The following is a 16,575-nucleotide window of genomic DNA, read 5'->3' as shown; positions in this document are numbered from 1 at the left end:
CAATTATATAAAATTTAATAATGTCTTCTAATTCTTTTGGAGTGATTAGTGGGCTCCAAAAATACTTTTATAAGCAAAATCGACAGCATTGAGCATGTCTTTATGTTCCTGTAACATCACTTCACTTTCCAGTGCAAAGGTATTTAAAAACTGTATATTTTCTATCTTATTGAGTTCTTTTGTTACTTCTGATTTTACTTTGCTTATGAGGACTTTCAATTTTTTTTCTATTTGTTCTGCATTTTGATTGTGAGAGGCAATCACTTTATTTATCACTGTACCCCTTGCGGCTTCATACTTTTCCAGTCTGTCAATTCTTTCCTTTTCTTTTTCTACATTTGCTTTGGTGGCAACCCCAAACAACTGATTTAGAGAAGTTCCAATGAAGGGTAAAAGGGATCTTTTGGACCTTGTTCTCAGTGTGTTATCTATGTTCATGCTCAACTTTTCCAATAATGACATGGCACTGTTATTATCACCCTTCTGTAGGATTGCCTTAATGCCATTTTGGATTTCTCTTAGTTCACTTTCACTTTTGAGCACTGTGGAAATATCTATACTAACTATTCCAAGGTCCTTGATCATTTTGACTTTTCTTATCTCCAGCTCTGAAGAGATGAGTCCAATTAAAACTAGTGCTATGATGAGCCACATGTTTGCCTCTGCAAAAATTAGACTTAATCAGATTTTCTTTATATATATAGACACATAAATTTTACTATATACATCACAGTTATGATATTTTCAGTCCAACATTATTTACATATGATTATATACACACATTTTTACCTCTTTCTGTTTCTTAGATCATACCTTGTTGTAATTGGATTTTCTACAGTATTTTCCTTCCTTATGTTATCTATATCTTTACTAGACCATGGATCTGTTTTCACTACCTTTACATGATTCCAGTGAACAACCTTTTCCTTTAGATCACTTTCATTTATTACTCTGTATTTATTTAATTTTAACACCTCTATTACTCTATATGGCCCAGGGAATTTGGGAGAAACTTTTACATTTGGACCTTCTAGTACATGATTCTGAACATAAATTTGAGTACCCCACTGTAATGTCTGGTTTAGTGGGTTCTTTTTGTTATAAGTATTTTTTCTTGAGTCTTATGTACGTCTTTTAGTCTAGCTCTTGTCTGCATGATGGTTTCGTAAGTACATCTGGTTTTCCATGCAACATAGTATCATAGTTATAAGTATGTCTGGGTGGTGTTGCGTCATCTAACAATGTATTTGGCATTCTTTTCTGATAACCATATAGCAAATAATGATGAGATTCTCCTATCGTCTCATTTACAGTACAGTGTTCCCCCCGTATTCGCGTTCTCCGAGTTCGCGGACTCACACATTCGCGGATTTTTCTTTGGAATCTATCTAGAAATTATTCGCGGACGGACTCACCCATTCGCGGAATTTTCCGACGAAAATAATCACTAATTAGTGTATTTTGATGTTTATTTTCATGACTAAATACATTTTTATGATACAAAATGATTTACTAATTTTCAAATATTAATTTTGATTAATACTGTATTAGTAAGTTTAGTAAGTTTAAATGATATCACAATAAAATAATAATTCTCTCTCTCTCTCTCTCTCTACTACAAAGATATGTGTTTTTTTTTTGTATGATAAATAAATTATTTATTATTTTCAAATATTAATATTATTTAAACAGCAATAATATCAATTCATTAAAGAAAATACCATAGTGAAATAGTAAGATTTTAGCTTATAAATTTAAAAAATTATGGAAGAACGAAGGAAATCCCAGTCAGTCTAGTCAGATTCTTTCTCTAACTCAAGGTACTAAAACTCAGATATACGTATCAAGTTAAGTGACCGGAGGGGGAAGGAGCTGATTTGTGCTGCCATCACGTAGGCATGAAATTTCCACCCCCCCCCCCCTCTCTCTCTCTCTCTCTCTCTCAATCGTCTCTCTCTCTCTCTCTCGTCTCTCTCTCTCTCTCTCTCTTTTAACTGAAGATGAGAGATTTTTATGGTACATATATGCGTAATATGTTTATTAATATTTTCAAATAAAATAATAATAACACTGTAAATTACAAAAATCATATGTGAAAGTATTTTACATATACTACGATAATCTCTCTCTCTCTCTCTCTCTCTCTCTCTCTCTCTCCTCTCTCTCTTCTCTCTCTCTCTCTCCTCTCAAAGCGATGTATGAATATAAATTCATTAAAGAAAATACTAAAGTGAATTAGCAAGATTTTAGTTTATAAATAAAAGAATTACGTAAGAAGAATGAAAGAAAATGCTCATTACCCCGCATCTCTCTCAGAATTCCAGTAGCAAGCAAAGTTGGCTGGGGTCCAACAACTGTGCTGCCATATCTTACGATAATGTACTCTCTCTCTCTCTTTTACTGAGATGAGAGAATTTCTATGGTACATGTGTATGTTTATTAATATTTTTGCATAATAATAATAATAGTAATATAACTATATTCAAAAATTCATGTGTGATAGTATTTTAAAGAAGTACAATACGTAATCTATCCACTTCCACTCTTTTAATAAGGACAACCCCCTCTCTCTCTCTCTCTCTCTCTCTCTCTCTGCTATTGGCTGTTTATATATTTCTAATGGTAAATGTTTAAGATTACTTTAAAATGATATTAATAATACCAATTCAATGGTATATTTGATGTAGGATAATACTTTAAATAGACATTTGGTATTTGTGACTTCACATTTCCATTGGTCCACTGTAAAAAGAAAATGGATGTCTCAAATAGTATCAGTATGAAAGAGAAAACGTGCATGACTGAATACTTATGGGGGGACTGAATTATTTTCATCATACGTAACTAAGTCATTCAGTACGTACTGTCGGCCAAAAACTCTTGGCAGAGTTTCATAATTTTTCGTTCACCTGCCTGACGCACGATTCATGCCTTATTTATCTATTTTTCTTTTCAAAGATGGAAGAAATCATATGTAATGACGTTAAAAAACAGTCATGATATCTTTAGAACATTACGTTATGTTACTGTGTAAAACTATTTTCCATATAGCAAAACTGACGTGAACGAAACGAAGTGATAAAAAACGTCATATCACAACCATAGATATTTACATTACCAAAATAGATAGGAGGACACCTATCACTAGTAGTATCGCATAAACATAGTCCTTAAATTATCATTTCAATATTAAGTTGAAGGTAGTTGAACTTTTCCATTTGTTAAATTTTAACAGAAAACATTGGAAGTCCCAAAATGCTATTCAAATTTTAAAAAGCAAAAATAAAGAAAAAAAAACCCTATACCTAACAGTGTGAACCAGGCGAACCTCCACTCTATTGCTTTTGATGTTATTGTGCAAGTGGGAATCAAATGTCAATGCGTCATTTATCGGTCTAAGAAACATCCCTCGATGAGTGAGAGACAATTATTGCACTGCATTGCAAGTTCCTGTGGAGAGATATCAAGAATGCTTAATAACCCGGAGAGAATCATACATAGAAAAATCAAATTATTTAAAGAACGACAAAATTTAGAACATTGGCCTAGAGGTGGAACACCTCGAAGCACCACAAGAGAGCAAGACAATACAGTAGTGTAAATGTTGCTGAGCAACATTCATTTGTGAATTTTGAATTCTAGTGCCTCGTCACGACATTGCTGAACCAGGAATCATGACTTTCTCTACGCTTATGACTGGTGTCTGATGAATACTTTACATGGAGAGGAAGAGGTTTTTAAATCTACACTTGAAATCTTTGATAGTTGTCTAATGAATAAGCAAACTTATCTTTGATGGATGAGAGATTCAGTTATAGGCTTACTCTTTTTGTTTTGTTTTTTATCGGTGGCCAGTGAATACCACGGATAGGGAGGGAAACGGTTTCAATGATGCATGCAATTTTTTTTTAAACCTAAAGAATGCATTTTATTGGGAGATACTTTATTAACATCGGCCTAATCCTTCCATCACTCCAATACGCCACCTCCGCTCTCTTCTCCATCTCAGGTTACTCGATCCGACGAACTCGTATCGCGTGAAAGCATCACTAATGATAACGGTATTTTAAAATAAATTCCCCGCACCGACAACGGACGCCTTTAAAATGGATGTTTATAACATATTTTTCTGTCAAAGAAAACTTCATCTTTCATTCCCCAAAATAAGTGCATACACTCGTGTTACATCCTGTAGCCGTCAAAGAGCAACCCTTGATTAAGCAGTAGATTTTACTTGAAAAAAAAAAAAAAACATATGAAATAGACTTAAACGAGAACGTCACCTTTCACATTTCTTATCCTTTCAGCTACTTATAATATGCTTATGGTAGTAGGTCTAGGTATACATGTGAAACTAATTTGAATTAATTTCTATTTTGATCAACCTAAGAAAGCTTCAATGAAAGTAAGCCTTTCTTAATGTATTCGTCAGTTTTGACTCCCACAGTTTTCCAACGTGTACAATTGAAACAGGATGATATGCAAGGAATTCGATAAAAAATAAGACTGAATAAGGTCTGAGTTAATTATGTTAAGCAATTATGAAAAAGATAAGAAGAAAGGCGAACATGGCTAATAAAACAAGAATAAAGCAGATTAATATATATATATACATATATATATATATATATATATATATATATATATATATATATATATATATATATATATATATATATATATATATATATATCGATTTAAATATTAATTAATATTACGCATCCGATAGAGTATGCTGCTTAAAATAGACCTAGGCTAATCATGTGGGAAAATCAGAAGTCCAATTTAGGCCCACTAAATGTGTCATGCAAATTATTATTTTATTGATCAAAGGAAAAAATTAGTTTAATTAAACATCGTATTCAAGGAATGTTAACTCCTTGATGTATTATTTTATCGGCTGAAGGAGACAAAATGACAATACCCCAGTGCAGTACGATACGTTGAGTCAAGACTCGAGCGGCAGCAGAGCCAACTTCAAATCCTTCGGTATGCTGTCACGAAGTTAGAGTTGAGAATAAAATTAGAAATCGTGGACCCATCGGTATATATTTTCTTTACTTTGCAAAATAATTATCTTTAACACGTTGAATAAGTCTACTCAATTCTAATGTAATTTATTTCAAGTATATCACCTTTGAAAGGAAATGTTATTTATTGTTAAGTAAATAATCTGGCACCTGCATATGGCAATATTTCCATAACGAACAATGAATTAAGAAACTATCGCCAATTCTTCGTTGGTGGCCGTCTGTACATAGTATGCATTTATGTATAAACATAAAATGTAAGATTTACTTTAAAATAGTATTAATAATATTTCAAAGATTAATATGAACCATAATAGGATATTTTATGTATATTTGATGAAGGATGGTCTTTAAGGGATACTTTGGTGGTATTTGCATGTTTAGGATAGGGGTTTATGAGCATTTTAGAGGGGGTTCCAAAACATTCGCGGATTTTAACTATTCATGGGGGGGGTGGGGGGGGGCTGGTACACATCCCCCGCGAAATATGGGGGGACCACTGTATTATTCAATGTGAACTGTACGTCCTCAAGAGCCAAGTCCCAATCTTCAGTAGGTATGTGGTTTTAAAAGTTTTCAGGATATCCTTTATTATACAATTTAGTTCGTTCTACTGCTCCATATAAACTGGGTTTTACAAGCTGTTATTTGACATTTATTTATTTCATAAAATTCACGTATTTGTTCTTTAGAAGATCACTGGTAAAATTCAGCAGCATTATCAGATAGAAGAACTTGAGGACATGAATGTCTGGTTATAATTCATAGATCTAAGAGCTTTGGCTACTGTAGCTGCATCTCTGTTTCTTACAGGTATGATTTCTACATATCTAGTTAGATAGTCTAGGAAGACTAATATTTGTTTGTTGGAAATGGACCCAAAAAGTCCATAGTTACTACTTGAAATGAATTTAACTTTGATGGATTTTTTTCAAGTGGAGCTTTTGTATTTACGTTACCTTTATGTTGGCTACAAACTACACAATTTTGTACAAAGTTCTTGGCATCTTCACTACAATGTGGCCAAAAATAATTTCTGGTTATGATTCTAGTTGTCTTTTTAATTCCTGGATGTCCTGCCAACTTATATGAGTGTGTTAGTTCTAAAACTTCTCTGGTTAGTGTTTTTGGGATATATAGTCGAGAACAACCATTTTTCTCTGTGGGTATTTTATACAACAAACCATTTATTAACTGAAAGTCAGGTTTTAAGGATTCATCTATTAGTATCTGTCCTACTATTTGTCTGATTTCTGGATCTTTATCTTGTTCTACTTTCACTCTTTCTAAATCTAAATCTACCATTTGACAAATAAAACAAAAGGTATTAGTTGTAATGCATTTTTCTGTTTCTTCTTGAGATCTGGATAAAGCATCTGCCAAGGTGTTAAGTTTCCCTGGAATATATCTGAACTCTGGAGTAAACTCTAATACACTGAGGAACCATGTATTGAACTCATGTTGTTAGTGAACGTTCTCTTTTTAAACAAATCACAAATGGATTTGTGGTCAGTAAGCACATTAACTTTATAACCTAAACGTATGTGTGTCTAAATTTATTTAAACCAAACCTCAAAATAAAGCTAAACCACTCTCTTTCGGTTGTACTATGTGGTTTTTCTGCTGGTTTGAAACTCTACTGACATAGTATACTGCCCTCATTCTAGTTTTTGGTTTCTTTTGTAACAATACAGCTCCTAGCCCTGTACTTGAGGCATCACAAGCTAAATAAAAATCTTTTGAAAAATCTGGGTAGACCAAAACAGGGTTCCTAGTCATTTTGCTCTTTAATGTTTGAAAGGCTGTTTCTTGTTCGTTCTGCCATTCATATTTAACATCCGTTTTGGGGGGGGGGGGGGGGTGAATTCTGTCAAAGGTTTGGCGATATATAGTAGCAAATCCTTTTTTAAATGGTCTATAATATCCAATTACCCAAGGAATCTCCTTAATGCTTTCAAATCAGTGGGAGCTGGATAATCAATTATTGCCTTTATTTTACCTGCTTGTATGCACAGTCCATCTTCACTAACTACATGACCCAAGTATTCTAATGACTTCATCAGGAACTGACATTTCTTTAATTTAATTTTTAGTCCTGCCATTCTTAATCTTTCTAGGACCAATTCTAATGTTTTGAGATGGCTTTCTAAATCTTTAATAAAAATGATTACCTTGTCTAAATATACTGCAACATTTTCTATGTCTCCTAGAATTTGTAACATTAATCTAACAAACGTTAAAGGAGCTGATGTGAGTCCAAATGGCATTACTTAAAACTGTAAATGTTCTTTATGTGTGCTGAAGGCTGTGAATTGTTTGGATTCTTTCATCTAGAGGTACTTGCCAATATCCACTAAGTAGATCTAAGGATGAAAATATTTTGGCCCCTCCTAATTGAGCTAACATATCTTGAATTATCGGCATCAGCATTCTATCTGGAACTGTGGTTGGAGTTTAATTTTCTGTAGTCTATTACAAGTCTCCAACTGCCATCTTTCTTTGGAACAAGCAACAATGGAGAATTATATGAAGATTTAGAAGGAATTATGTATTACTCCATCTTTTCATTTCCTCTATCAAATTATCAACTATGGGTCTCTGGCTTATTGGTAATCTGTAATTAGGAATAAAAAATGGCTTGGCTCCATCATCTAACAGAATCTTATGTTGTAGGACATTTTTCCTCCTAGTTTATCTCCTTCTACGGCTATTACATTTCTTTATTTCTCTAGCACTTGAATTAACTTTTTCTATTTTCTGGAAAATCTGTTTTATTTACTTCCTGATTTATTTGAGAGTTTTGGCCATTTATAGAGAAAAATGCTTTTTCTTCTACTGTTAGTAAAGGATTGTTAATAGGTATTCCTATGCAAAAGACAGTGCCTGTGTATAGTGTTAATTCATTATTTGAATAGATTTGGACATAAGCTTCACGATTACCACCATTCATTGTGGACTAGTGAATCATCCATTCTGACAAAATCTGGTAATTCATCGTTCAACAATAGAACATCTTTAGCCCTTACATTCTCTTTTGCTTTTAGATGTATTTTTGTTAAGCATTTTGAATTTAAAGTTACTGCTCTATTGAGTATAAATTGTACTTTATTATCATCAGCTATGCTAACACAACATATCTCTTCATCTCCTGTGTCTTAAAAATAAAGTTCTGCAGTTTCATTGGTTTCTTCTGTTACTTCTATTATACTATTTATATCTGATTTCTTTATTTTATCTAATAGCAAATACTTCATTTAGTATTTTCCTTTCATCCTCATAACTCATTACTACATTGCTACAGTTAAGCACATGTATCTGTATAAAGTATCTTGATTTTTGTTATATTCAGAGTTTTGGTGATCACCATTATTTATATCTGAGTAATCACTTGAATCTGAATATGTATATATCATCATATGTGCACATTTCATTGATTATTTATTCTGTAATGGTGGAATTCTTTTTTCTATTTGTTTCTATTTTATCTTGCCTTTCTCGTATGTCTCTCTCGCTTGTGGAAACTGTCTCAGACAAATTGATCAGGTTTGGGTGAGGCTTTTCTTCGTCAAGTGTAAAACACGCTCTTCTGATTATCCTGTTTCAGGCTAATCTTTCCTTCACTGCTGTCTAGTATTATACCACATCTTCTCATTAAATTAAATGAGAATGATACTTGTGCGGGAAAAAATCTGTCTTCTAGAACTAGGAAACTTTCGATAGATTTGGGTGACAGAATGTCTATTTCCAAGTTCACTTTTCCTATATTTCTAATTTGTTTACCCGCTATTCCTTTTATAACATTATTTTGACTCTGAATCAGAGTTTCTGAAATGCCTATATACAGTAGTACCTCGAGATACGAAAGGCTCAACTTACGAAAAATCCAAGTTACGAAAGCCAATGCGAAAAATTTTACTGCTCTACATACGAAAAGTTTTCAAGATACGAAAGGTTGTTGCTGTAAAGTCCCGAGATTCGCCTGGACCACCGAGAACAATTTTAAAACTCCTGCACTGCCAACTGAGTAAACTCGCCACTATCCTCCCGCTCTCCCATTGGTTCCTGATGCTAGTCACCCCATAAGGTCCTGCTCTCCTATTGGTCAGCATCTACCCCTTGTGCTTTAAGTATTCTATTGGTAAAAGGTTGCTGTAAATTGAAAAACTATTCATGCAATACATTTAATAAGAAAACATTAGGTAAAGATAGAATAAAGAATAGAAATGAATGTTAGGTTATACTGTTTGGTAGTTTCAGTAGTTGAAAGAGAGATAATGAAAATTTATGGCTTACTGTGTAAAAGTGATTGCTTGGCGATCGTTCGATACTCGTTAAGTGCTGGATGTAAACAGACGTTTTGGAAGCTTTTTTTTGTTTGTTTATTATAGTTAATGGTTACTTAAATAATTATTTTGAAATGAGTACATGGCAATACATTTAATAAAAAAAAATTGTAAATTAGATATCATAAAATATAAAATAAAATCAGACTGCCAACAAATACATATTTTTTAGAATTCTTCTTCTGTTTTATTATTACGTTATGTATACACATGTTTCATTATAGCTGTCAGTAAACTCTGTATCTTCATTAGGTAAAGATAGAATAAAGAATCAGAAATGAATGGTTATTATACTGTTTGGTGGTTTCATTAGTTGAAGAGAGATACTAATGACAATTTATGGCTTACTGTGTGCTAGGAAAAACTGATTGCTTCTTGGCGCTCATCGATACTCTAAGTACGGGTAAGAGCTGGATGTAAACAATCGATCGGAAGGTTTTTTGTTTGTTTGTGTATTATAGTTAATGATTAATTAATAATTATTTGAAATGAGTACATACTGATTATTTATACATTTTATTGGCATATTCTAAGCTTTTAGCTCTTAGGTTTAGATGTCAGAATCATAGACTAGGCTACAGTAGCAACCGCTAACATAGGCTTGGCTTATTGCTAAGGGACATATGCTAAAGTCCTAATATATGCAGTGAAAATGGGGTTGAACATTACATGCAGTTGAATATTACTCTAAGTATGTACAGTATTTTGCCTTTTTGGAGTCATATTTCTTCCGTCGTAACCCTAGAACATGTGTTTTAGGCCTGGAAATATAATTTACTGGGGTGTTTTTGGAGGGCTTGGAACGGATTAGCCATTTTACATGTAAAATGTGTTCCAAGTTACGAAAAACTCATAATACGAAGGCCGTCTCGGAACGGATTAATTTCGTATTTCGAGGTACCACTGTATCTGGTTAAGGTCCCCCTCATTATGGGACCACCTTGACGTGGTGAGGGGGCTCTCGAACCCCAGGAATCTCTTCCCAGGTTCGAACCCAAGAGTCCCATATGACATTATATATTTTTTAGTTAACTTCTGTGGACTTTTCCATTTTTGCCAAAATTTTTTGAAATTTTTCAAACAAATAAAGGAGAAAACATATCATGGCTTAACGTGGAGTTAAATCCGAAGCTAAATAGTGAGAACTGTGTAGATCCATCATCTACCCGACAATGTTCGGACCTGTTTTTCAGGCGGAACTATTCTGTAGAGCTGGACCACGGATTCCAGGGGGCCCTGGTTCTAGGAATAGAACACTCGGCATTCTATCCAGTTTGCCCATAATGTGATTAGGATGGGGATAATTGTATTATCGTAATACTCTTAGTCCTAGCAAGCGGGTTCCGCTTACACTTGGGCCATACTAATCATGTTATGCCATCCCCTTTTGGGGTAGGGTTGGGATGCGGACATTTGGGAGTCCTTTCTCACTTGTGCCATTGGTGGAAGATTTAACTTTGCAAAGGGCCAATGATATCTTTTCAAGATTTTTTTTTTCTTTTTTTAAAAAATCTCAAAATTTATGAATATTGAAATAAATGATTTTAGTACCCCTGGGCCCCATGATGGAAAAACTACGGCACAGTTGATGACTATTGGCAAGTCACTCCAAATTTCCTTGGTTACTGCCACAAGTAGTGAAAGTACTATAAAATGATACAAATGAACACCCTGTTCCAAGTAAAGCAGCAGAGCCAGAAAACCAGATAGGGTGCATAAATTAAAAAGAAACAAACCAAAAATAAATTGGTAAAACTCCAATATCGTAACAATGGAAACCATATATGATGAACAATAATTCTGAATTAGAGACAAATAATCCTCCCAACAATACAGAAAAATATAAAAATCATAATAGACAAGCAACATACATAAAACAAGGACCAAAAAGAAACAAAATTTACCGACTTAATCCCACATTGGTACATTTTGATAACCTCTTTGGACCAGATAACTGGTCAAGATTTCTAGTCCTCAAAGCTGACAACAAAATCTCAGCAGCGATACTAGAAAACAAAATTACTTACATATATCCAACACAAGACATGGAATGCAGACACCATCAAGGACAATGAATGGCATATCCAAGTAACCAATAAAAAGCAGTCCACTGCCTTTTTAAGTATAACAGAAATAAATAATATAAAAGTAACAATTGCAAGCCACGAAACATTGAATTATGTACAGGGTACAGTCATCCTACCCAATAGCGAGCAGGAGCTTCCTTCAAAACAACTACTGCTAGACTCCTTAAAATTGAGATATAACAATATCCACGATTTAGAAATATACTCGATTTCAAATAGGAAAGACAAAAATAAAAATATCAGCATTGCCAAAATGAAATTTACAGGCTAAAACCTACCATTTAAAATAAAAATTCTTGGACAAAATAGAGAAGTTTGTCCTTTTGTTTCAAAACCACTACAATGTACACAGTGCTCAAGGTATGAACACACATACAAAAGATGCTGTAATAAGGCAATATGTGCAGTCTGCGCATCAGATGACCATATCACTAATTGGAACTGTAATCAACCTAAATGTATTCATTCTGGACTAGCCCATCACACGAAATCTAAGGAGTGCTCGTTTTACCAATATAACACAGAACTTCAGTTGTTAATAAATAGGAAGGAATGTCAGTCATGGAAGCCAGACTTGAGCTAAAAAAAAGTAAGAGGAGTTAATAATCTATCCAAAACCCTCACCTTTTCAAATGTGACCAAAAATCAAGACATGAAGCAGCACAATAACAAACAAGATAATATAAACATAGAAACTAAATTTCATACCAATAATACTGAAACCCAAAATAAAAGTGATTTGTTCCGATACGTAATACAAACCATCGGTCCTTTAACAATAGGAAGTAGCTAGCGGCAGCTGGAACGGTCGTAAGCTTCGAACAAGGGGAGAACGGTAGTTAACTGCTTGTCCGACAGTGCGCGCGCCCGCGCGCCTGAGAGGTGAAGAATCTTTTTGCTTTCGGCCGCGGGTGTGAAGGACGTGTTCGTCATCGCTCTCTGCCCGCTTCATCGTCGTATGCTTTGTTTATATTGTGTTTTCTACTATGGTTGTGTGACTTGAAAATGAAAACTGTAAGTACACTGTTTTCATTTTCATTACTTAATTATGAGCCAACATGGAGCTATCGCCGTAGATGCGGCGATTTCCGCTCTTTTCATGAAATTGATACCCTTGAATTATGTCTCGGTGCCGAGGGCGGGCGCGCTCGCGCCGAGTCATGTATTTTGGGCGAAAGTGTGTAATTGAAAAATGTAAGTACTCTTTTCATTATATTTTTGCCCTGTGCGTTTGTTGCCGAGAGCGTGATTGCGCTCGGCACGAGCCTCTTATTTTTGTATGAATAGAATGCAATGAAGTGGATTCGCAATTGCAGTATTCTTTTTTCATATTCATTTATTTAATTGCATCAATTTTAATTTTCATACAATCAACTTACCTGTCAGATATATACATAGCTAAGACTCCGTCGTCCCCGACAGAAATTCAAATTTCGCGGCACACGCTGCAGGTAGGTCAGGTGATCTACCGTCCTGCCCTGGGTGGCAGGATTAGGAACCATTCCTGTTTTCTATCATATTTTTCTGTCGCTTGGAATGTAAACAAACGTTTGCAGTTCCTCCTGACTTGATTTTTGGATTTCATCGCCATCGATCTTCTGGGCTATCTTTTGCAGGGAAGTACTGGATCTTTGGTTCGGCATACGCATATTAATTTGTTTTGATAACTTTGGCTTCGAAAATTTCGAAGAAGAATGTTTACGTGTAACTACCGAACTTTTCGGTAGACAATCACATAGTTTGCAAGAAGGAAAATTTTAATATTTATTCATAATAACGTGTAGTAAATGTTTAGAATTGATTGAGCTAACTTCCTTCTTGACGATGTAAGGAAAGAATAGTTACGCTTCCTTTAGAAGTTTATATAGCTCTCGTACTAACGAGCAGTTAGAGCATTAACATTACTAGTAGTGTGGTATCCTCATCTCCTTCTTACTTCACAGAATCTTCAAATTCATATTGCAATTTGAAGACAAAGGAAGGTAGCTCTAAATACGAGCTATTGAAAGGTAAGAAGTGATTTTACTGTTAGTGCAGTGGAGGGTGCGTTCTGTTCGGCTCTGTTTCGCTCCCAGGCCTAGACCTCTTCCAAGTTCACATACCCAGAGGAGAAGGAAAGTCGAAAGCCTTACGGAGGTTATGGAGAATCCCCACCGATCAGGCGTCCCCTCGGCAGGATCTGTAGATCGTCCCAGACTGCCAAGTTCGCCATTGGAAAGGCGTCCTAATTAGTAGAGGGTGCGTTCGATCGGCTCTGTCTCGCTCTCAGGCCTAGACCTCTTCCAAACTCACAAGCCCAGAGAAGGAAAGTCGAAAGCCTTACGGAGGTTATGGAGAATCCCCACCGATCGGGCGTTCCCTCGGCGGGATCTGTAAAACGTCCCAGACTACCAGGGATAGCCATTGCAAAGGCAGCCTTTAAAAAGTGCGTCTGTTCTTCCGTTTCTTCATCTTACATCCGAAAAGACGAAGAATGTACATGTTAGAAGTTCGGACGATCTGGCTCGTTCTCTGAATAAGAGAACACTGACTCACTGAGCGAGAGGCTGAGAGCCAGCCAGCAAGCTAGCGCGAGCCACGTTCCAACAGCCAGCAGCGAGCCGCGTTCCAACAGACTAGCGCGAGCCGCGTTCCATCAGACTAGCGCGAGCCTCGTTCATACAGATAAACGCGAGCCGCGTTCCAGCAACTGAGTGAGAGCCGCGTTCCAGAACTTTTTCTTGGCGCAAGGCGCCTTCAAAGAGGAAAACAGGCGGCTTAACTAAGGAGCCTTATAGTAGAATGGCAATCAGAAGGATGCTTCCATTGAACGTTTTCTGGCAAGAGGCTCGTATAACAAGACTAGAGGCGCTCGGATCTATTAGGGCGCACGGGACCTTCCACGCAAGCGGAACGTTCCAGGAGCGAGTCTCCTTTCTAGCGTGCGGAACATTCCAGGCGCGCGGAACTATCCAGACGCTAGGCGCTAGGCGCAAGGATCCAGACGCCAGGCGTCAGAAGATTTCAAAAATCTTCATTAGAGAGAGAGGTCAGTCGCGAGATCTCCTCTTTGAATTTTTTAACTTGAACAACTTTCCCTGGCAAATGTGCAAGATGTCGCACAGCGGCCGTTGCTTTTGTCAGAATTATGCTGATACTAAGAGAAGCCCCTTTTCATTATTCAGAAGACTCCTTTGTTAGGCAGTTCCTCTCAATGCGGACTCTCTCCTTCTTCCATGCTCTTCCCTCGTTTTGAGGAGGCAAGAGCTTTGGGAGTTTTTTCTTAATAAGATCTCATCGATGTTTTGGGTATGATGGCGGATAGAAAAATATCTACTTCCTTCCGTAAACCCTAGTGATGAACAGGAATTCTGTCTCTTCCGCGATTTATGAAGAAATCACGAAGATTTAAAGAGTTCCTTGATTAACTTCGTTCCTTAAGGATATATATATATATATATATATATATATATATATATATATATATATATATATATATATACTTTCTATCGTTCTATTAACGAAAAGAACGAAGATAGTAGAAGGTAGTAGAGTTTCTGCTGTATGAGAATACGATACGGTCAATTCATAAACACATACCGTAGTTACTTCTTTTCTGTGCAACTCAATTACAAGTATCCTTCTACGTCTTTCTAGGAAGGACTACGCTTAAAGGGATTGTTAAGACTACACCTACTTAGCTTCTAGATTTATCGAAGTCTTGTTTCGCTTAAATATGCTTTAATAAGAACTTCCTGAAGTTCGATAATAATTTTTATTAAATTCCTTTATTAATTGGAGTAGCTGGCAACTCTGGAAGAGTAAGCGGGGACTGCTTTCGCTGAGAGCCTGAGACCAACGCAGTACGCCTATGCCAGTTACTGTCAGTACCATGTAGGTGTCAGTCATGAGCGGTCGGGCGAATCTCTCTCTCTCCTGCGGGAGGGAATAACTTTCCGTATCTCTCCCCTACAATCGCGGTCTTAACCTCGGATTGAGGGGATAATTAAGCTAACATAAATAAATATTGTATGCCTTTTGCTAAGAAGCTTTCAATAAGAGAGATAGTACAACCTTTCAATGCGGTTTACCGTAGGTAACATTATTAAAGGATTCTATCGCAGCAGAACATTATATTATGTAATGCTCTCAGGCTTACGAAAGCATAGCTTATTAGAGTACCTGCTCAGAAGAAGATGGATGAGTCGGATGGGAAACATTCTCTTTGGGACAGAACTTGTTTCCCTGAATGGACTATACTACGCATATAAAGTTTTTTCCTACTAAGAACGGAATTACATGTGAAAGGATGTCGGGTACCATAAAGGCACAGCTGTTCTGGCACATAACATAAAAAGAATTAGAAGAAAGCGCCAGTCTGGCGCAACGCGCCAGAAGTACCAACCTGGCGCAATGCTCCAGAAGCGCCAGCCTGGCGCAAAATTTGCGCCAGAAGCGCCAGCCTGGCGCAGTGAGCCAAGAGCACCATCCAAGATTTTCTCGTTTTAGCGAGTTATTAACCTAGGAGTCCAGTAGACTCTCGGACACCAAGCTCGGTAACGGCAAGATTCGTTCCTGATTTCGTTACCCATTTAATCACTTAGGCCATTTCCACGACACTCTCATATCGCATAGAGCATCGAGAATCTTTTTCGCTCCTATTCGCGTTAACAAAGAGATCCTTCTCGATCGACGATAATAAACTGTTAACATGTTTAACATTTATTGGGAAGAGTTGTGAGAAGACGAACAGGCTTCCTATAGACTGCTTCCTTTTCCTACTTCTCCCCCGATTGAAGATGACGTGGGAAAACGCTTCAAGGAAGATTATCTTGCCAGTACAAGAGCAACTGGCCTCTTTGGTGGGAGTGTTAGCGCCTCGTAGGAAGGTCGTTGCGCTTCCAATCAAGAAGTCTCGTCCTCTCTCCCCTGCGAAGCGAGAGGCGTCATGCAGACGTGAAGCTTCCAAACATATCGCAGAGGCTTCGGTTTCGAGAGCGAGATCGGGAGAATCTTACGGAAGACACGTAACGCCAGAGAGACGTGAGACGTCGTCAAGACATGAATAGTCATTTAAAGCTGCTTTTAGACGCGAGGCTCCAACCAAAATTTTGGCGCCAGTTAGGACGCCTTTTG

Source organism: Macrobrachium nipponense, chromosome 23 (genome assembly GCF_015104395.2).
Source record: "Macrobrachium nipponense isolate FS-2020 chromosome 23, ASM1510439v2, whole genome shotgun sequence".
In the NCBI taxonomy this organism is placed as follows: domain Eukaryota; kingdom Metazoa; phylum Arthropoda; class Malacostraca; order Decapoda; family Palaemonidae; genus Macrobrachium; species Macrobrachium nipponense.
This window is presented reverse-complemented; position numbering follows the sequence as displayed.